Below are 6,000 nucleotides of genomic sequence, written 5' to 3'. Positions count from 1 at the left end.
AAATCGACAATCAACATCTATCTTCTTTATTTTTCAAAAACTTATGCCAACGGATTCCTTATCAGTGATAACACTTTGATTTTCTTCATAAAATGACGGCACAGCGAATGAATTATTTATGTAAGATCTTTGTTTTGGGGTCAAAATTTATATAAGTGTCTAAAGCTCACAGAATTCTGAAAATTGACAAAATATTTGTATAAAAATATTTTGATGTTTTATGTTAACAATCTTCCTCCATTGGCAAATCATGTTAATTACTTAATAACAATTTTCCCGTTGTGCCATTCTTAACTAGTTTTGTTCCTGATTAATATTTTAAGTGCCCCGCGTTTGCCACGAATGACTCATCACGTGGAGATCGGAAATCACGAGTTGAATATTCTAGCGCTGTGTGCATAGTCTCACAGAAAAATAAATTGATATACAAAAATTTAATACCCAAACTCCTGTAAATTTTGTTGATATCAAGATTTTATTGATAAATACTACCTCCGGTCTTAATTATAAAAACCAATTGACTAATTTGAGGAGATTAAAGAAAAAAGTAAGTTAAGTTAGTTATTTGTCCTAAATAGGTGTTGTTTTTCCTAAAATATCCTTGTTAATTAAGTGTATTGACTAAAACTATCATTGTTAGAAAGGTTACTTTGAAAAAAATGTATAAATATGAGAGACAAAGTCGATTTGGGTCTTATATTTAAGACTAAAATAAAAGTTAAATAGGATTTTATATCAAGGACAAAAGGTAGTAATATATAATTAATCTCTGTGAACCCCTTGTTGAGTCTTGATGCTTGTGTTAATTAACCCTAGTAATAAATTCAATGCTCAACTCTTCTAAATTTTCGTATAAAGAATTAAAAAAATAAATTGATACATTGGAGTGTCGAACTCGTGTGCATCGAATGTCTCTGATTGTTTCCGTAAAAATGATAGCCTAAGTAATATGAGAGAGAGGCTGGAGATTCCAGGCAATGCTCTTTTGATTTTTTTACTAAATTACTTTGAATGATGAAAGAAATTACAAATAAAATGTCTTTGCTTTTTCACATAAGCATGAGTACATATTAGCTGGAGAATTACAAATAGCTAGGTCCAGAATAAGGAAATTAGTCACGCTCTTAATTTTATTTATAAGTCAAACTCCATTGGGGAAAAAAAGAACCCATCATTCATCACCATTTCATGATAAAACTAAGTAGTACCTTAGTCCCCCCCCCCCCCAAGATAAACGAGAGCATTTACTAACATTAACTTGACAACAACAGAAAACGAGTACTAGGTTTTGTGACAATTGTTAATTTGAAATTGTCCTCCGCTTTTAATTCATCATTTGTATATGCACGTTTATTTTTGCAACATCAGTTCTAACAACCATGCATGCATTGGTTGATTAATACTGCAGCACGTGTCCTAAGACACATACACATTGATGGGCAAGCTGCAAAACTTGACCTCGTGAGCTCCGTTCACAATATATGTACACGTGTGTGTGTGTGTGAAAATAATAGCAGACATTGAGTATTATTTTAAAATTTTAATCCACATTTATTATATTTGATCAAATTTACACATGGTGGTGAGGTTAAGTGGAAAAAATAAACTCTGTGTTTTTTAAATAAAATTGAGAGTTCAAATATTGAAGGTGAAAAATAAATTAGATCAAGAGCTTTTTTTTCATCGGACTAATTAATGCTGGATATAGTTTGATGATTGTATTGGATATCTTGAGATAAATTATTTTTTAAAAAAATTGACCAGAGTAAAATTTTTAAATTCGTCAATATTATTTGAAATGTTTGGTGTATGAGAAACTTAATTATTTTTATGTGATTAATTATTTTCTAATTAATTAATAGACGGTTCTTACTTAGCGGAATCTCTCTTTTTCTACCTTTTATTTTATTACTATTGGATTAAAATTTTAATAGTTTAAATTTAACATTTATAATAATAACTTCACATAAAAAATACATGAATAAATTTAAATTGTTAAAATCTGATGTGAATAGTTTAAAACTTTAAATTTTTATTAAAATATTTTATAAAGTAAATTTTTACTTGTTTTCACTATAATTTTAAATTTAAATTTAACCCTACTTAATATTCCAAGTCCGAGAAACGGAAACAAGGATACTACGATACCGACTTCCCTTTGGTCATTTACCCTTGTTGTGACCTTTTTATTATTTAAAATTTAGGGAATTTGAAGTACAGATTAAATCAAGATAGTAATAACTACTACTTCCGACATTTAATATAATAACTATTTTGATTTTTAATTTGATGATAGATATAAGACCCCAATCTACTCTGTCTCTTATATTTATTAATTTTTTTAAGGTAGTCTTTATAGTAGTTACACATATTAAATATTCAATCAAATGACACTTGATTAGTAAGAGTATAGTTTAGGTAAGATAACACCTATTTGTTACAAATAACTAATTTAATTTATTTTTTTAATTTATTCAAATTAATTAATTAGTTCTTATATTAAGGACTGAAGATAATATTTATTTTCAAATGAACGTCTTATGTGATTGGGTAGAATGAGGAAACCATTTAATATAAAAAGGATATCATATAAACATGAGGCACACGATCAATGCCAAAAACAGGTATTTGAATTTTGAGCTACTTTAATTAAGTCAAAGAGGCAGCCTAAGTTTGAGTTTGGGAAACTAGGTTTTATCCGTAGATAGTGTTCTTGTTCTTGTCATTATTTTTATGTTTATTTCATGTGTTTGAATTTTCTTACTTGTCATTTTGACTGATTAATAATTGCTCAACATTAAATAACATGATCATAATTAGGCAAAATAGTAATGTTGGTCTGATGAAAATAACACCAAGGCGATACAAATGACCATCGATCATAGATCTTGTATGAGCCTTTATTTAATTTCACACATACGTGTGTATTAAATAGGAAAATCATTTTAAAGCTATTTATATTTGATGTCGATTTGTTTTTTGTTAAATTTTTTTAATTGTTAAAGGATTTAATAAAAAAAATGTATAGGTACCATATTATAAATTAAAAAATATAAATGCATGTAAAATGGTTTTTTTCTATTAACTAATATGTTAAGAGGTGGGATGTATTATACTACCTCTGGTCTTTAATATAAGAGTTCGTTTACTTTTTATTTTAATCCTAAATAAAAGACCCTGATCCATTTTGTTTCTCGTATTTTTTTTTTAACGTAGTCTTTATAATAATTATAGTTCTAGCCAATATACTTGATTAGCAAAGATATTTTAGGAGAGATAACAAATATTTATTACAAATAACTAATTTAACTAATTTTTTTAATCTACTCAAATTAGTTAACTAGATCTTATATTAAGTACTAGAGGTAGGATAAGTGTATAACACTTCAATAATAAAATGATTAATTTATTCGATCATTTAGTTTAAGTCCTTAATTAATTAATTTCACCTTGAACTCCTGCCCTTCTCTGTGGGACGCCGCCTTGCCTCCGTCGAGCATAGCAAAATTATATAATAATAATTTTGTTGACCAGCAATCATATAATAACAATTGCTTGGTGACAAACAATTAACAAATATAGTGAACTAATAATAGCATCAATGACTAATATGAGTCAAAAGCTGGAAAAAAAATAGTAGTAATTAATATGTGGCGATATCATTTAATGGATCAATTTGATAAATTTGTAGTCTTCTGTAAAATGGCTTATTTTATTAAGATCCATCACGGTCAACTAGTGCAGTTACCTGCAACCTTTAGTTAGTTAGTTACTTTTTTTTTTTTTGGCTCCTACGTAACCTTTAATTTGTTGATATAGTAATATTATAATAAAACTTAAAATTTACAATAAATCATATTATTTACTGGAACCCGTATAGCATTGTTATTCAAAGTGCATATAATATAAAATAAATTACATGAAACTTCTCTAAACTCAGAATCATTCACAAATTATAACCTCTGTCATATTTAAAATTTGATAATAAATCCCCTAAACTTTCAAGGCTACGTAACTAACGCGAAACTATCAATTTTTATATCTCATTAAACTTCTTTTTTTTTTTAATGCATTTGACCTTTAGCACTGAGTTATATATGCATATAAACCCTTTACACTTTAAGTCCTCTGATAAATTGGAATGGATCAAGAGAGTATGTATTATTCGAATATCAATGACTGCATATATACAGGTGTGTGAGCCGCATATATCTCTCTGTATCCTAACTGTAAATATACTTCGTTTGACCGACTTTTCTCTCTCCTCAATATCCCCATAATATCTACACATTAGTTAATATATGATAGTATCGTATATATGATATCTAACACTCCCCCTCAAGTTGGTGCATGTAAGTTTGTAATGCCCAACTTGTCTACTAGTGTCTTGAGCCTATCCTTCCCGAGCGCCTTTGTGAACATGTCCGCTAGCTGGTCTTTCGTCCAAACTTTGCATGGCAATATTTCTCCTGATTGGTATCTTTCTCTCACAAAATAACAATCCATTTCCACGTGCTTGGTTCGTTCATGAAAAACTGGATTCATGGCTATGTGTAATGCCGCTTGGTTGTCACAGTATAGTGGAGTCGCTTTGCTTTGTGGCGTCTGTAATTCTTTGAGTAACCATCTAAGCCACACAACTTCACTGACCGCACAAGCCATTGCTCTATACTCTGCCTCCGCCGATGACCTTGCGACGACATTTTGTTTCTTTGTTCTCCATGATACCGGTGAGCCTCCCAAAGACATGAGATACCCACTACATGAGCGTCGAGTTAAGGGACAACCTCCCCAATCTGCATCACAGTACGCCTCTAGTTCTAACGGTCCTTCTGCTCGAAGTAATATACCTTGTCCTGGGGTGCTCTTTAGATAACGAAGGACTCGCTCTACAGCCACCATATGTGGATGCTTCGGCTCGGAAGTGAATTGACTCAGCACATTGACAGCATAAACAATGTCTGGTCGCGTTACTGTTAAATATTGAAGCTTTCCAACCAACCTCCTATATCGCATAGCATCTACCTTGGGGTCACCATCATTGCTCTGCAACTTACAATGCTGCTCCATTGGAAAGTCACTTGGCCTACAGCTCATCATGTTTGTTTCCTTTAATATATCTAAAGTATATTTCCGTTGACTCAAGGCAATACCTTGTGGTGATTGTGCTACTTCGATCCCAAGAAAATACTTTAGCTTCCCAAGGTCCTTAATGCTAAAACGTTGATCTAGATGCCTCTTGGTTTCTTGTATCTTTGCCTCATCATCCCCGGCTAACAATACATCATCAACATATATGAGACAAGCAACATATGCTGTAGATGTTCGAAAAATGAATAATGAGTGATCTGCATTGCTTTGACGATAGCCAATGTCCAGTAGTGCTTGGGTAAACTTATGGTACCAGTTTCGTGATGCCTGTCGTAGACCATAAAGAGACTTCTTGAGTTTGCATACTCTTGTCTCCCCCTCACGCGCGAATCCTTGAGGAATGCGCATATAGACGTCTTCATCAAGGTCGCCGTGGAGAAATGCATTATTCACATCCAACTGACAGACATGCCAAGACCGTTTGGCCGCGACAGCTAATAAACACCGTACAGTGACAAGCTTGGCAACAGGTGCAAAGGTTTCATGAAAGTCAAGACCTTCAATTTGAGTGAAACCTCGTGCAACTAAACGCGCTTTATATCGCTCAACCTTTCCGCAAGGGAGGTATTTGATCTTAAAGACCCATTTGGAATCAATGACATGTTTGCCAGGCGGTAAAGGGACGAGTTCCCACGTACCATTTGCTTCAAGAGCAGCAATTTCTTTCTTCATGGCATCGCGCCAATAAGCATGTTGTCGTGCCTGAAAATAACTCTTAGGCTCATTGTGGGCATCAATGGCCGCTAAGAATGCTCGATGTGAGGGAGAAAACTGTTCATAAGAGATGTATTGAGGAAGAGGGTACTTTACCGAGGCACATGATGGAGGGGCATTACCGGATGGTGCTGC

The sequence above is a fragment of the Neltuma alba genome, unplaced genomic scaffold (genome assembly GCF_004799145.2).
Source record: "Neltuma alba isolate B1F8T4 unplaced genomic scaffold, ASM479914v2 tig00012763_pilon, whole genome shotgun sequence".
NCBI lineage: Eukaryota > Viridiplantae > Streptophyta > Magnoliopsida > Fabales > Fabaceae > Neltuma > Neltuma alba.
This window is presented reverse-complemented; position numbering follows the sequence as displayed.